Consider the following 18489-nt stretch of genomic DNA (forward strand, 5'->3'; position numbering starts at 1 on the left):
ACATAACAGAACACAATAAAAAACAGAGCAAAATATTAACACCGCCACAACAGGGAAATACACTAGAACATTCAAATCAGAGTGCAGCACAACCACCACGTTACAACACAACAACACACTGCAGAAATACATCAAGAGAACACAACAACACATTAACACACAACTCATGAAATGTACACAAATATTATTGTCAGACATTACTACTGCCACAGGTATCCTTTCATAATGTCTTTGGTAACTAATGTTTGCCCATGCAGTACCTTAATTTCCCCCAAGGATCTGTAATTGTGCCAGTCAAAAATGTTTTAGATCTGTCCAAAAATGTCAGGCAATGTTTGAAAAGTGAGAGTAGAAAATTGAAAGTAGGTGATACAATTGGTATGTAACAGTTGAATGCATAAATGTTGAAAAATAATAATTTACAAGTGAAAAGTGATATATATGAATTTGCTGTCCAGCTATACTGAAACTTGCTTTGCCACAAACCTGAACTATTCTCAGTGTGAAACATAACAAATTAACCCCTTTGCTGTCAAGCCTTTTCCCCCTCCTGTGCTAAGCCTGTTTTTTTTTTTTACCATTTGGGGTAGTTTCCACTTAGGCCCCCATATCTTTTTGTCCACATAAGCTATCCACACCAAATTTGCATCCATAGTTTTTACAACATCCTGGGGATTCTAGAGGTACCCAGGGCTTGAGGATTCCCTTGGAATGAACTGAGAAATTAACCAAAATACAGCTAAAATGTAGGGTGTTTTGGGGTAAAAATGGTCAAAAGTGCTGCAGAAGAAAGCATCTGGTATTTTCCTTGCACATGGCATCAAAAAAGGGTTTGCAGTGCTAAAATCACCATCTTCCTAGCTTTCATTAGCAGGCAGATTTGAATCAGAAAAACACATTTTTCAACACAGTTTTGGCATTTTACTGAGACATAGCCCTTTTTTTCCCTATGTTTTGTGCATTCAGTCTCCATCCAGTTATTGGTACAAATAGGTGTAAAACCAATGGCAGATCCCAAGAAGCTAATAATTTCAGCAAAGTAGACACAATTCTGAATTCAGGAAGGGGTCATTTGTGTAGATCCTTTAAGGTTTTCCTATAGAAAGCAGCAGTTGAAAAAATATTGAAATTGAGTGCAAAGAACAGCTATTTGTGTCTATGTTTTCACCTGTAACAACTTCTTCAAACTATGGCAGATTTTAAAAATCAATATAGCTTTGTGTCCGATGGACCCTTCGAGTTGTGGGGATATATAGAGCTTGTAGGTTCACCATGAACCCTATGTTCCCGAGCCAATAACTGAGCTGCAACTTGCAATGGTTTTTCATTGTGTACCTGCCATTCAGCAATTAATTTGCTAAAATAGCTTGAGTGAAGAAAAGGTATCAAGGAAACCTATGCATTTCCAGAATGGGCACAAGATGTTAAATTTAGAAGCAGTGGTTAATTGTCACATAGAATCCTTTTTAAACCTCAAGATGTGTCTAAAAACAAATTTTCCTCACATTTCTGTAATGCAAAGTTCTGGAAGCCACAAACTTCCTTCCACCCAGCATTCCCCCAAGTCTCCTGTGTTGGTAGGTCTAGTGCCGCGACAGGAAATGCGCCAAACCATAACATGGACACATTACATTTTACCACTGAAAGCGGACTCGTTTTTTACAAAGTGCCTAGCTGTGGATTTTGGACTCTAGCTCAGCCAGCACTTAGGGAAACCTAGCAAACCTGTACATGTTTAAAAACTAGACACCTAGGAGACTCTAGGATGGGATGACATGTGGGGCTCCCACCAGGTTCTGTCACCCAAAATCCTTTGCAAACCTCAAAAATTGTCTAAAAACACATTTTCCTCACATTTCTGTGATGGAATGTTGTGGAAACTGTGGGAAGCCACAAAATTCCTCCCACCCAGCGTTCCCCCAAGTCTCCCAATGAAAATGATACCTCACTTGTGTGGGTAGACCTAGTGCCCGCGACAGGAAACTGCCCAAAACACAACATGTATGTAGCACATTTTTCCACCGAAAACTGACCCTCTTTTACAATGTGGATAGCTCTAGGTTTTAGATCGTACCTCGGCCGGCACCTAGGGAAACCTAACCAATCTGTACATTTTTAAAAACTGGACACCTAGGGGAATCTAGGACTGTGTGACTTGCGTGGATTCAATTAGGTTTTCTTACCCACAATGCCCTGCAAACCTCACACTTTTCCTGAAATCACCCATTTCCCTTACATTTCTGTAAAGGAAACTTCTGGAATCTGCAGGAATCCACAAAATTTCTACCACCCAGCATTGCCCCACCTATGCTGATAAAAACTCTGCCCCACTTGTGTAGCTGGGCCTAGTTGTCGCAACAGGAATGGATCAAACCAAGTACAATGGGAGTGCTTGCGTAGAGACATGGTTGGATCCATTCCTGTCGCTGGAACTAGGCACAACTACACACGTGGGGCAGAGTTGTTATCAGCATAGGTGGGGCAATGCTGGGTGGTAGGAATTTTGTGGATTTTTGCAGACTCCAAATGTTTCCATCACAGAAATTGAGGGAAAATGCACAAATTCAGTCAAAGTTAGAGTTTTGCAGGCCATTGGGGGTAAGAAATAGTGTGGAGTGCATTTGAAGCACAGCACCCTGGACTTCCCCAGATGTCTACTTTTCAGAAGTGATTGGGGCTGGTAGGTTTTCCCAGGCAGCAGCCTACCCAAGCCCAAAATGTGCAGCTGCTCACCATTGCCAGTAGGGAGTTAGCCAAGCTCTGCTGGCCCATATGTGAACTCAACACCCAAAAGAGTCAAATCCCCTTTTCCTTGCCATTGGAATGAGATGCTTTAGTCAGTGGGAGGGGACAGAGAGACTGTGCCCATTTTGGGGGGTGGGGGCATTGCCATGCCCATTTTGGGCATCCCCCACCCACTGATAGTCCCTTATACCTAGTGGGCTTTCAGTCCCCTCAGGGGGCAGACCAGGGGCTATTGGCCCCATCTATACCCTGAAGGGGCAGAAAGACTGTACTCATTTGTTTTGGGTGGGGCATTGATAGGGCCATCATGGATCACCCCTACACTAACTAAAGAAAAAATCCTTGGCATCTTAGTCGGCTTTTTGTCCCCCCAGGTAGGAAGATCAGGAGTTAAAATCCCCTGGTGTTCTAGTGGGCTTTCTGCCCCCCTGGGGGGGATGGGCAGAAAGACTGTACTCATTATTTTTGTATGGGGGCATTGATAAGGCCATCAAGGCCCTACCCCACTCCTACACTAACTAAATAAGAAAAACTGGCACCCTAGTGGACTTTCTCCTCCCATGGGGGGGGGGCAGATCAGTGGCTATTGCCCCCCATCTGCTCCCAGTGGGGCAAAAAGACTCATTATGCCCCCCAAAAAAAGAGCAGCGCAAAAGCCCTTGCCCGAGGGGCCACTCCCCCCTCCCTGGTGTCTAGTGGGTGGATCCCTGTTTGGATGGATCCACTTGGGAAAGGTACCAATGGAAAGGGGAGATTCTCCCCTTTCCAATGATATCGCACTTGCCTGCCTTGGCGCTTGGGGGGCTGAGATAGCCCCCTGAGCATCGACGCAGGGAAAGTGAAATGAGCCAATTAGCTCATTTGGAGGCAGGGAAACATCTCCCACTGGTGCCTGCACCAGAAGGCTTTCCTGTGCGGTGTATGTCGAATGGCCGGGAGCACCAAACCGCTTAAAGATATTTTGGACACAATGGCTTGATTTATGAGGGCACATTCACTTTACAATTCATGAAATGTGAATTTCCTCAAATAAATGCATTTAGTAAGATGTACTATTACTCCATATTGGTATAATAGTACAAGTAAGTAATTGCTCTCAGAGGCATAAAGTGAAAATCCAAGGGCGGGAATGCCATAGAGAGTCTGTGGGTATTCAGAGACATGTTTAATACTGGATACCCAGGGAGTAGCCAGAAATTTAAAATACTCCTCACTTTCAACCAAAGCTCTGATGGCACCAAGCAAACGAAGCAAGAAACCACAACTTTCTACAGAAGAGCTCTCATATCTCTTCCATCCAAGCATCTATCCATTCATTCTTCCATTCATCTGCTGATATCCACAATTTCACCTTTACATTGTCACCCATTCATTTTTTAATCTATCATTCAGACTTTCACCATTCAGTCTGCCTGCCTATCCATATCTAAACTTATGTTTCCATCTCCAAACCCATCTATCCAGCCATCCATTCATCCATCCATCCACCCTTTCACTCATCGATCTCTTCACCCACCCTTTTACTTATCCACCCATCAATCCTTTGTCATTCATCTATCATCTATCCTTTCAGTCAATCATCCTTCATTTCTGTCATCCATCCATTCATCCACACGTACACTACATCCTCCCATCTTTGCCCTCCATCCATCTTCCCTTTCACTTATCCATCCATTCAACCATCCTTTCACTCAGCCATCCAAACATGGATCGTTTCACTTATCCTTCCACTTAACCACTCATCCATCCATTCATTTATGCTTTCCTCATCCATCCATCCACTCACTCATCCATCCATGCTTTCAATCATCCGTCCATCCAGCCACCCTTCCTAAAAAGACGCCATCCAGATCTTCTTTTTCCAAGCTTTATTTTGAGACAAGTAAGACGCTACCAACCCTGGCAGATACCAAGGACAACTGCCAAGACAGAGACACCTCTAACATTCCATTCCACTTTGTTGCCCAGCAAACATTACATACATAACATTCCATCTTATAACCCAACATATCTCCCTCCCAAACTAACAAAAATATTTCTGACATGATATTAATAAAATAACGTACAACCAGTTAATAGATTACCTAAAACATTGTCAACTAAACTACATAATCTTTAAGATACCCCGGCCTCTTCACAACTCTTTTTTCCCTTCCTTTCAATCTCACATTGCTCTCTTCACGTCCACTGTCAATTACTTCGACTTTCCACCTCCTCAACTCTAACTGATTTCACTACACCTTCCACATTCCACCTCCTTCCTTCCTCCAACTCCACACTGTATCTCCTCACCTTCACAAAACGTTTGGGAATAGACCATTTGGACACTCCTTTCTTAGTTTTGCCCCAAACTTTTGTTCGCACCCAATCACCAACTGCCAACTTTCGTTCCACTACTCTACCCATACCCCTACCTTCATACTTCCCTTGCATATCCATCACATGACTCATTAAACTTCCATCATCCACTCTTCCCCTACCTGCCTTGCCCATCCAGCCTGGAACTGCTTTGGTACAGGGTTTTCTACCTTTCAACAACATGAATGGAGTCTCCATTGTAAGGGAATGTGGGGTGGTACGATAGCTCCACAACATATCTTTGACCTCCCTCCTCCAATTCAACCCATTTTGCAATGCCAACTGAATGTTTTTCCCCAACACTCTGTTGAATCTTTCCACCAATCCATTCTCCCTGGGATGCGCTATGGCCGTCTTAATATGTTTAACCCCACAACACTCTAAATCATTTTCAAACTCGCTAGATGTGAATTGTGGACCATTATCAGTTACCAGTACTTCAGGATAACCCTCTCGCTTCCATATCTCCTCACACAACTCAATGATTATATTAGATCTAACGTCACGGACTAAACTGACCTCAGGCCATTTCGAATGGTAATCCATCATCATGATGGCATAAGTTTTTCCATCTCCCTCCAAATTAAATGGACCACACACATCCATAACTACCCTTTCCCATGGTTTATGTGGAAATGTTATGCGAACCACAGAAGTACTCTTCCCAATGTGCGTTTTGTGACTGCACGCAAAGCATAAACGATTCCTGACAAAGTTCTCAACATCTCGATCCATGCCCGGCCACCAAAAATCCTCCCTTGCCTTCCTTTTCATCCCTGACATACCCCCATGGCCCTCATGCAACACTCCCAATACATCTTCTGTTAACTTGTGCGGCACAACCTCTTTGTCGCCTCTTCTCAACACTCCTCCCTGCTCAGGTAACTCCGACCACACATACTTAAAATTTGATATTATCTCTACAACATTCTCTTCCAATTCCCACCAATGTTTATTCAAATTTGTTATTATCATTTGCATCACTACATCCTCCATCATTGCTGTCTTCCACACATCCTCCTTTACAGCCTTTGTCTCTATGGTGTGTATGTCCGCCACAACCCAATCTTCATCCTCGTCGTATTTTATACCTTCCATCGGTAGTCTAGACAAACAATCGGCATTCACGTTTGCCATGCCCGGAACATATTCAATAACAAAATCATATTCTTGAAGTCTATATAACGACTTTGCTATCCGAGGTGATGCACGGCTGGCACCCTTTTTGTGAAAATATCCACCAATAGTTTGTGGTCCGTCCGTAAGTCAAATTTTTTTCCCCATACATAATTCCTGAAATGTTGTACCCCCCACCAACAAGCAAGAGCTTCTTTCTCGATAGCCGAGTAGGTCGTTTCTGACCCCCAAGTGTCCTCGAGGCAAACGCAATCACGTTTTCCTTGCCCTTCCTCACTTGCACCAATACCGCCCTCAAACCGTACATGCTAGCATCCGTATATATAATGGTATGATCATCTGTCACAAAATGTTTTAGTTCCACAGCATTTATAATTTTCTTTTTAAGCTCAATAAATGCTTGTTGACACACCTCCGACCACTCAAACGTCTGTTTTTTCTTCATTAATGCGCATAGTGGCTGAGCCATAGCCGCAAAATTTCTCACAAATTTTGCATACTACTCTGCTAAACCCAAGAATGATCTTAGTTGATCTTTATCCCTTGGATTCGGCGCTTTCTCAATCGCATCCATCAATCCTACCCTGGGCTTTATTCCTTCCCCAGACACTGTATGACCCAAATATTCCACACTCTGGCATTCAAACTTGCACTTTTTCATCTCAACACTCAAACCTGCCTTTTCCAAAATCGAACACACCCTTTCCAGCACCTTATCATGTTCTACACTATTATCTGCCCACACTAACACGTCATCCTGGAAAAACGTTACATTCTGAACCTTGCCCAATAAACTCTGCATCACCCTTTGAAAAACTGCAGAAGCAGATACCAGGCCAAATGGCATTCGTACAAATCTAAATGCTCCCTCGGGCATGATGAACAAAGTGAGATGTTTTGAGTCTGGCTGTAATAAAATCTGGTGATATGCATTTGATAGATCAAGGGTAGAAAACACCTTCCCACCATGAATACTGGCCAGCAATTCATTTATGTTTGGTATGGGATGTCTGTCTATCCATATATTCTCATTTAAATCTCTCAAGTCAATGCACATCCTAATTTTGCCATTAGGTTTCCAAGATAACACTACCGGGCTCAACTATTCCGAAGACTCCACTTCCTCTATTACGCCCAACTGCAATAACCTTGCTAACTCGACTTTTAATGCATCCCTTAATGCCAACGGTACACCTCTCACTCTGTGCACTCTAGGTACCGCACCGTCTCTCAAGACAATCCTATGTTGGAATTTCTTAAGACAACCCAACTTATCCCCAAACAACAACGGGAACTTTGATCTCCATTTTTCTACTTTAGGATCTTCATGCAACACAGTTAATACCAGTTCCTCTGAGTTTGGGTTTAATACTATGTCTAATGCTCTTTGCTCACTCCAGCCCAATAAGCATCTCCCTTTTTCCACAACATACACACAACAAGTGATCTCTCTCTGTTTAAAAACTATTTTTCCCTGAAAATATCCTACAACAGGTATTTTGGTACCACCATATCCCACTGATTCGATCTTAGATTTGGATAACTCCGCCTTTCCTACCTTGAGCCATGTGTCTCTATCAATGAGCGTATGTGGAGAACACGAATCTGCCCACATGTCAACTAATACACCATTCAGACATACAATACACTTTGGAGGTTTGTAACATTCATTCCCTAACTGCATCACAGTGTCCCTAACTGTGATGTCTTCCGTAGGGGCATCATTCAACATTAATATTTGTATGTGGTCTTCTTCATCATCAGAAGATGTTCTCTCCACTTTTTTACTGTCGACCTGCAAACAATTTATGCTTTTCTTTTTGATTCCCATTCCACCTTTCCTTTGGTTGCACACCTTAGAAAAGTGACCCACTCTGTTACAATTAAAACATTTAGCATGCGTAGCTGGACAATTCCCAGAGAATGCTAGATGCTTCATAGTACCACATCTATAACATTGTTTCTTTTTTTCTTCCAACTTATTCTCATTACTGGTGCTTTTAACTCTGTCTACTTCTTTTACGGTCATATTCTCTGCCGTGTTTTTGCCCAATTCTTTTATATAACGAGATGTGTCTTTGATACGCCGTGCAATAAGTATTGCCTCATCTACAGATGGGTCCTTTAAGCTTAAAGTTTTTCCTGGATTTTTTAATTCTTAGTGCGATTTATTAATTGTCTCTAATTATTTCCTCGTGCAGGTCCCTAAATTTGCAGGTATTAGCTAAAGTTCTTAATGCACTTACAAATTGGTCAATAGATTCAACGTGTGCCTGTGCCCTGGAAAAAAACTTGTGGTGTTCTACTACTATGCTTACTTTCTTGCTAAAATGACTTTCTAACGCATGCATAGCTCTTATATAAACATCATCACCTTCCCCTTCTTCATCAGATCCTTCATCATTCTCAACAACTGCATTATATGGCAAGGTTTTCAATACTTTCCTGCCTTCAATTCCCAAATTTTGTTTCAGTAAGGCTAATTTCCTTTTGCTGTAAATATGGCTCCTCCTAATGCTTCCAGATACGTTTCGAAGGTCTCTTGCCAATCTTCCTAAGGCATAATGGGTTCACCAGGGAGAGGCAAAAATGCAGGTGGCGGAGCTATGGACTGCATAGTGTATGATGACTACAAAAAAAATAACAAGGTGTCACTTTGTCCCTTTTTCTTACACTCCATATCCTATTCTTTACTCTCCCCCATTAACCAACATGAATGTACCACAACCCTAGTTCTGCAAGGACGTCAACTTGTTGCGGTTTGAACAGGACACAATTATTTTTTTTCCTATACCCAATACAGTCTGAGTTGGATGTTCAATTTCCAACAGGACACTCCATTTTTTAAAATGTATTTTTATATAGCAAAATGCTCCTTTTTGATCCTGATGAAGAATCCACTTCTTTCTTAAAAACCCAGCGACATCAGCATCGATTTCGAAGATTTGTTCTCTTTTCGTTACCCGAAAAGATGATTGCCCTTGTTTTCGCAGCATGAAACAGCATGACATTTACTAAGTTGGTTGCCTTGGATCCACAGCGTCAATAGCAGAAATCGTGCGAAGGTTCCAGCACGCGAATACTTCTGCCTCGGCTCGCATTGGCACCGGCACAGAGCAGACGGGCGCGGGCAGATCCAGTATGTGTGCGCGGGTCCCCGAACGGCCGGCTTTCAAAGGTAAGCAAGTCTCGGCGCGCGGTTACACTTCTGCTTCGGCTCGCAGTGGCACCGGCACAGAGCAGACAGGCGTGAGCAGATCCAGTATGCGTGCACGGGTCTCCGAACGGCTAGCTTTCAAAGGTAAGCAAATCTCGGCGCGCGGCTACAGGTTCAGGGTACAATCTCCATAATGGTGCTCACGTAAAGTAAATAAATATTGGAGCGCGGTTACAAGTTCAGAGCACAGTTTCCGTACAAATAACACTATTGCGATCGTCGATATGCAGTACCTCACATTGACGACATACTTCTTTCACCAATGTGCACTCCCTCGTACTGATTCGTTGTCCTTCTCCACGAACTTCCACAGGCACGTATATCCCCTAGAAGATGTCATCAACAACTCTTTAACTTCAGGAACTTTTCCTGTAGACCTGAAAAAGGCATACATACGACCTTCATTAAAGAAAACAAACCTAGACCCGCAAGACCCCAACAACTACAGACCAATCACAAATGGACCTTTCCTGGGCAAATTGATAGAAAGAGCAGCTTTCGCCCAAATGTCACAGTTCATTGAAGACAATTCTATACTTTCAGACTTTCAAACTAGAACAGGAAGAAGAACTGAATCGGCACTCATAGCAATCTGGGATGATCTTAAAAACACAGTCAACCGAAATGGAGTTGCTGCACTACTTCTCTTGGACCTCTCAGCTGCCTTTGATACGGTTGACCATGACACCGTAATTCAAAGACTCCACGAAGCCGGCATACAAGGGATTGCTCTCAACTGGATTACTTCCTATCTTCAAAAAAGATCTCATATCATCCACTCGCCCCCCTTCTCGTCCGAACCCTACCTCACAAAAGCAGGGGTCCCCCAAGGGTCAATCATCTCACCTTTGCTTTTCAACATCTACATGATATCTTTACCAGAACTGATCAATTATTTCCATCTCACATGCTACAACTATGCAGATGACACACAAATACTACTTAAATTAGAATGCTCCAAAAACATTGAAAACTCACAAATCTTCAGTTGCCTCAGAGCCGTTGATCAGTGGATGACCTGGAACCATCTCAAATTAAATACCTCCAAAATAGAAATACACATATGTGGTGACTGGAAAAGTTATGACCCTCTGTGCGTCCGGCCTGACGATCTCGGACCACCTCCTCAATTATCCAAGGAAGTTAAAAACCTAGGAATCACCATGGATTCCAAGTTAACTATGAATGCCCAAGTAGACAAATTAGCACGAACAAGCTTCATCACCTTGAAGACTTTACGACGCATCTTCCCCCACCTGGGATTTCCACACAAGGTGCAAGCTACTATCTCGCTTGTACTATTCAAACTGGATTATGCCAATGGCCTCTACCATGGATCATCTCTATCTGTTATGAAAAAACTATAACGTATCCAGAATTCCGCAGCCAGGCTACTATTACATGTAAAGCCGCAAGCCTACATCTCCCCTTCCTTGAGAGCACTACACTGGTTACCCGATGCCAGAAGATGCACTTTCAAGCTGCTTTGTATCACCCACAAAGCTATACATGGAACAGGACCGCTTTTTATCAGAAACAAAATAACCAAATACATCCAACAAAGAAACCTCCGCTCAAGATTTGCACCCCGCCTTAGAACACCACCATACAAGAAAAAGACTATAGGTGGTACATCCTTCTCCGTTCAAGCAGCCGAACTATGGAATTCATTACCCCCAACTATGAGAGCCACAGATAACTTTCTTACCTTCAGAAAACTACTCAAGAGTTGGCTCTTTCCTTCATAACCACCATATTCAAACAACTATGAACTGCATATGCCTATGTTGATAAATATTTTTTTCAGATTATGTGTATATTTCTAGTTATGTATAGTTTCTTTAGAAAATATGTATCGCTACCATGTCATAACAATAAAATACACACACACTCTTTAAACCTGTTTGACTAAGTATATTTTACCCATGGTTCTAATTATGTATTGTATGTGCATATGTGTGTGTATTCATGTGTGTGTGTATGTATATATATATATGTATGTGTATATGTTGTTTCTGTGCTTGGCATGTTCGTGGGTCATTGCATGGCTCCTGGGTGGGTTGTTATACTAGATATCTATGAATTCCTGCTCTCATCTTATCACACTTATCTACCCATCATCATATGTCATGTCTCTATCAAACTATCCTCCATTCTCACTCTGACTCATCCCAAATCTTTTCTACTACTTTCATCTCCTAAATAACTCTGCCTAATCTGTTCCCTGCGCTTCCACATCTAACTCACCAAACCTCACTCTACTACCGTGACCTCCCACACAACCCTACTAAATTCTTCCGCATTTATCTCACCCTGCTACTATGCTCTCCCTAACCCTTCCACATACTCTTCCCTCCTCCATCCCCCTTTACTCATCCCAAGCCTTTGGGTTGAGTAAATTAAGGATATACTCCCAATTAACACTTCTGGATTTCTTTCCTCCTCCACCCCTCCATTACTCCAGTCAATCTAAATAACAAACTCTCATATCCGCAGCTCAAATTAACTCATAATAATACAAAAACTGTACTCCTTATTTCCCGATACTAATCCATCACTAATTCTTGTTGGGTTCCAGAGTAGCATGCTACTCACCGAAAAGTGCTTTGACGCCTCGTCAGGGGTAGTAAGCACTACATAAATATGATTACAATACAATACATTTACAATGTGAGAGTCGAACACAGCACACACTGCACTGCGCTAGCAGGTCACCAACAGCAAGGAAATGTTGACACACGATGAGACTCGTCTGCTGGTGTCATCAAAACTCGTAACACACCTGGATCCTCTTCTTCGTCGTGACATCGAGGTGTCACTCCGCCAGGGTTGGTCACATATTGGATCCCATTCTCGTCGCCACTAAAAAGACGCCATCCAGATCTTCTTTTTCCAAGCTTTATTTTGAGACAAGTAAGATGCTACCAACCCTGGCAGATACCAAGGACAACTGCCAAGACAGAGGCACCTCTAACATTCCATTCCACTTTGTTGCCCAGCAAACATTACATACATAACATTCCATCTTATAACCCAACACTTCCTTTCACTCATCCATCCATTATTTCACTCACTCCTCCATCCACCCTTTCAACAATCCACCCTCCTTTTCACTAGTCCATTGTTTAACTCCTCCATCATTCTTCCTTCCATTCCTCTACCCTCCCTTTCACTCAATCACGCTTTCATTCATCCATATTTTCTCTTGTCCATCCAACCTTTCACTCATCCCTCTACCCTCCCTTTCACTCAATCACTCTTTCATTCATCCATATTTTCTCTTGTCCATCCATCCTTTCACTCATCCATCCATCCTTTCACTCCATCCATTCATCCATCTTTTCACTCCATCTATCTATGCATCCTCCATTTCACTAATCCCATCCATCAATCCACCCAACCTTCCTTTAACTCATTCATCCAACCTTTCACTCATCCATCCATCTATCCACTCATCTGTTCATCTCTTCACCCATCTATCCACAATTTCACTCCACCCATCCATCCACCCTTTCTCATCCTCAATCCATTCTTTCACTCATCCATCCATTCACCCATCCATCTTTCCATCCTCCCTTCTATTCATCTATCCTTTCTTTCACCCATCCATACATCCACACGTTTATCCATCCATCCATCTATCCCCCCTTTCACTCATCAATTCTTTCACTCATCCATTCTTACATACATCAAGAACTCCACCCCGTGCTTTAGATGCTAAAGCAGGAGGTTAAGGGTCCACGACGCCCCTGCTGGATACGGGTAGAAATGTACTCTTGTGAACAAAGAGGCTAAATCCTTGTGAGGGGGAAAGGGAGAAAGAACAAAACCAAAATTAGTGAGAGTGTTAAGGAAGCAGTTTTTCAACTGGGGAGAAATATTTCTCCCATGTAGAGAACCACTAAAACGATATCATGTGCAAAGGTACTTTCTGTGAATATTTGCGCATGTGAAATGGTAGACTGTGCACAATTACACTAGTTACTCTTGTAAGTACATCTACAAAACTGCAACCATTACGTTTTCTCAGACTACTACTGGAGTTTTTCGACAATTCCTAAAATTTGTAAATCTACAACCACCCATGGAAGTAAATCTGCAAATGTAGATTTACAATTTCTTGTGCAAATCATGCCCATCAGAAAAAAGAAGTGAGACGCCTAACATACACAGAGTTGGAATGCAGGTTTGTGCATGTGCATAAGTTACACCTCGCCAGGTAGTCACAAAGAACCGGGCCCGATTCACAGAGCCATTTAACATGTAAATGTAGATTTTCCTAGTTCTTTGACGGAAAGTCTTAATTTTATTAAAGACATGGAGGCGAGTATTATGCGTTTCTTTTCTTACTTTATTAAATAGCAGCAGTCAAGAAACTGCAGTTCCCATAAGGCCAGAAGAAAAGGGCCAATGGGAACTAAAAGGTGTACAACAATAACAACCAATGAACATGTACATACAGTATTATGAAATCACTTGACTGCGAACAGCGCTCTTTTCTTGCGAGAGGTTAGTCAGAGTTAAACAATGGAAATATGGCAAAAATAATAAGAATAGCCAGAATGCTGGCCAACAGTTCAGAGCAAAAGTTCAATACTCCGGCAAATGGAGAACGGTCGATGCGAGAAGGATCCATGCCTCGAAGAACACTAGCGGGAGAAAGCGAAGATAGGAAACTGGAGCTCCAGGACGCAGTTGAAGTCCTATGATGATGGTGGTATCGCCTGTGTTGAGGCTAGAAAATGGGGGGGGAAAGATAACAAATGTTACATCCAAGAGGAGGGATAATACTCGCCTCCGTGTCTTTAATAAAATTAAGACTTTCCAGCAAAGAACTAGGAAAATCTACATTTTATGGCAAGACCGGAGGCTCCTATTATGCGAGTTCAAAACATATTAATTACATTCAATGAAACATTCTCAACAGGTTTGCAATAAAAAACTCTAAAAACATTATCGTTAGACCAATCTGCAGATTTCAGAATATCCTCAAGGCGGGACCCTGCCCAAAATGCTTTAGAAGCCATCGCACCCCTGGAGGAATGAGCCCCAAATATGGAAGTATTGATGCCAGCTAAGGACATAATCCATTTGACCCAACGTGCTAAGGTAGCTGCAGATACCGGATTGAAAGGTCTCCTAAAAGAAATCAAAAGTTGAGAAGCAGAGGAAGTTCTTAAATCTGCAGTTTTTTGTTCATAAACCTTTAAACATTGTGCGACACATAGTTTAGGATGATATGGAAAATAGGGATAAAAAACTGAAGTTATTTAGTCTTGGTACGGCGAGTCACTGTGAACAAAACACCAGAATGGGTAAACTGACGATTAGTAATATCTAAAACTCTAACATCCGAAATACTTTTGATAGAAACAAGACATAAAAGCATAGTTAACTTAGCGGATAACATTTTTAGTGAAAGCATAGTATTATCAGGCCATGACAATAAAAATTTTAAAACAATATTAACATCCCATAACCGTCTGTATTTTGGCATTGGAGGATTAGAAAACTTTACTCCCTTCAATAAGCGACAAACAAGTGGGTGTTCACCAACTGGCTTACCATTAACATATAAGTGATTAGAGGAGATCGCTGACCTATATAGGTTAATGGTACGGAAAGCTTTGCCTTTACTGGCTTCAGCCGCCAAAACATTTGCAATGAAAATTACATCTGCAGAAGAGGGATCGATGTGTCTTCCCAAACACCAGCTATGCCATAAGGACCATGCAGATTTGTATGCTTTCTTGGTGCCTGGAGCCCAAGATTGTGATAAATATTGGGAAGCCTCTGTCGAAATGAAAGGGACAGACTGGGAATGCCCAAGATCTTCCATGCAGAATGGGTAAGCAGGTTGTCTAAGATGAGGGGATGAGGACGATGCATGGGATCTGATAAAAGATTCGGGAAGGAAGGAAGGAGGTAAGGAATATCTATTGCCAGTCCCAACAGAGTTGGGAACCAAATTTGGGACTGCCAAAGGGGAGTTATGAGAATCACGAGGCCTGCTGGCGCCTGATCTGAGCTAGAACCCTGCTGATCATGAGAAAAGGAGGGAAGGCGTAGTTTAATGAACCTGACCAATCCTGAAAGAAAGCGTCGGCTGCTAATGCTAATGGATCCGGACGCCAACTGTAGAATAAGGGAAGTTGAGTATTGAGATGGGAGGCAAAAAGGTCGATCCAAAAAGGACCCCACATATTCTGAATTCGTTGAAAAATATTTGGATGGAGTTTCCAGTCACTGGCATCTTGGAGGTAACGTGAGTGCAAATCTGCGATGGAATTCAGAGTTCCTGGAAGATATTCTGCATGAACCGAAAGATGGTTTGAAAGGCAAAATTCCCAAAAGCTCTTGGCTAATTCCGCCAGTGGTTTGGATTTTGTGCCTCTGAGGTGATTTACATATCTTACCGCCGAAATATTGTCCATTCTGAGTAGAATAGCGCAACGTACCCTGTTCTTTGCCAGGCTTCTGATTGCAAAGCAGCCGGCAAGCATCTCTAAACAATTTATATGCAATCTGGACTCCTCTAAAGACCATGAACCTCCAATCGAGATTGGTCCACAACGGGCCCCCCAACCTGAGAGGCTTGCATCTGATTCTAACACAAGATCTGGGGCTGATGGAAAGATAGTTCTTCCGTTCCATGCGTCTAAATGGTCTATCCACCATTGAAGTTCTGTGCGAGAATCGTGATCTAGAGGAATAGTGTCTGAATACGAAAGGCCTTTCCTGAGGAGACAAATCTTTAATCTTTGAAGAGCCCTGTAATGGAGAGGACCTGGGAAGATCACTTGAATGGAGGAAAAGAGAAGACCCACAATAGAGAGGTAAAGTGATAGAGATGGTCTAACCATTGGAACTGAAGAAACTTCCTGGATTCTGGATGGATAGGAACGACCAGATATGCATCTTGAAGGTCCAGACGCACCATCCAATCATTTTGAAGAAGAATATCTCTGAGATGGAGGATGGTTTCCATTTTGAAATGTTGGTATACTACGAGATGATTGACATGTTTGAGGTTTATAACAGGACACATCTTCTTGTTTTTCTTTTGAACAAGAAAGATGGAGCTGACAAAACCTGTTGGATCTGGAGTAGTAAGAGAGATGGCCTCTTTCTGGATAAGGGACTGAACGTTTGATGTAATAAGGTCTGACATTTCTGCAGAGAAATGAGGAATTAGAGGAGGACGAGGTTGAATTGGGGTAGAATAAAGTTTGATGGTGTAACCTTGTACAGTATTGAGAATCCAAGGATCTGAAGTAATTTCTAACCATTTTGGAAGAAAATGGCGAAGACGCCCACCGATAGGGACATGACCACAAGAAAGGCTTACCTGTCTGGCTGGAGGCTCTGGCACCCCTGTAACCTCTGGAGCGGAACCCTCTGGCTCTCTGGGGGTAAAATTGCGGTCTGTAATCTTGGTAAGAGGAACCATTGTAGACCCTGGAACCTTGGTTATGGTAGGTGCGGCCGGCAAAGCGGTTCCTCCCTCTGCTGGCCCTGCCAAAAACACACTGGCTAAACATCTTCTTTAATGATTGTTGGGCTTTGTCCAATGACGTGAAGGTTGGTACATATTTTCCTAGATCCTTGATAAAGGATTCACCAAACAGTAAACCTTCAGTATGAAAATTCGGTTGCACTGTAGCCAACTTAACCAACTTGGGGTCAAGTTTCAATAGAAGGGTCTTTCTGCACTCATGAGTTAAAGCCGCATTAGCATTCCCCAAGAGACAGACAGAGCGTTGTACCCACAGTGTAAGTTCCTCTGGGTCTATAAAAGAACCATACAGTCTGGCCGCCTCAGCAATATCAAATATACGGGAAAGGGGACCAAGAATATCTAAAAGTTTATCTTGACAGCCTGACCATGCCTTGTCAACTCCCTTGCGAGGGTCTTTGCCAAGTCTTGTAAAAAAGGTGAGCAAGGGTTGATCAATCGAGGGAGTTAGGGAGGACTTATGGGGAAGGGAAGGACGAGGGCATTCAGAGTTTAGTTTCGCTCTGGTTTGCTTTTCCAAGGGACAATTTATTTTAGCTGAAATATACTCAGCTACATAGTCTGCCGGAGCCCACTCCGTGGAATTAGGGTGGAGAATTAAAGAAGGGTCAAACATCGGTAAACCCTCAGGATCCAACAAAGGACGGGAATTGGAATTGTCTACAGAGGATAATTTAGGTTTTTTGGAAGGGGGAGGAGAGAGGGAAACGTTGTCACCTTTGTCAGAAACCACAGAATCTGAATCCGCATCAGGCATGTCATCATCAGTATCCTGAACAGAAGAAATTATCAAAGGGGGAATAATATTATTTGATTTTCGTTTATGTTTCAAAGATGACTGGGTATTATCCATATTTTTATACTCCTTGGAAGGAGCCTTTTGAGGAACTGCGTCTTCCGCCACATGTGAGGAAACCTCACCAACCTTTTGTGCCAATTTCTGAGGTTTTTTATGAGTAGAAGGGGATAGGCGCTGACTGCATTCCCCCGCAGCCTGGGCTGATAGAGTCTTGGATATTAAATTTGTAAATGAAGACTCAAGGTTCTTGGAAAGTCTGTTTATAGATGAAGCAACAGCCTGCTGTACCGAGGATTTGATAAAATAATTTAATTCTTGTCTAATATCATTAACATCCTCCAAATTACCCTGCCTGGAAGGAGAAATATCCCTTTCCATGGTGAAATGAGCAAACTAGGGGTTAAAAATGCAAAGGAAAACAAAACTCCGCCTGTTGGCGTGCCTTAACAAATATCTTTCCTACAGGAGAGGTACTGGAGGATTGGCCAGGGCAGAAGGAAGGAGGGTCCAGAGAAAATAACCTCACACGCTGAAAAATCAGCAGCGTGTGCTGAGAAGGACTCTGCGGGCGTTAGCGGAAAGAACAGGCAAGTGGAATTGTTTTCGAAAATCCAACTGAAGAAAGCCAGTTAAATGCTTGAAGATGTGTGCGCCGAGCGACAGAAACGTCCGTTGCTCGAGCGCGCTGCACGGAATGAAAGCATTTCCTCAGACGCG

The sequence above is a fragment of the Pleurodeles waltl genome, chromosome 3_1, assembly GCF_031143425.1.
Source record: "Pleurodeles waltl isolate 20211129_DDA chromosome 3_1, aPleWal1.hap1.20221129, whole genome shotgun sequence".
Lineage (NCBI taxonomy): Eukaryota > Metazoa > Chordata > Amphibia > Caudata > Salamandridae > Pleurodeles > Pleurodeles waltl.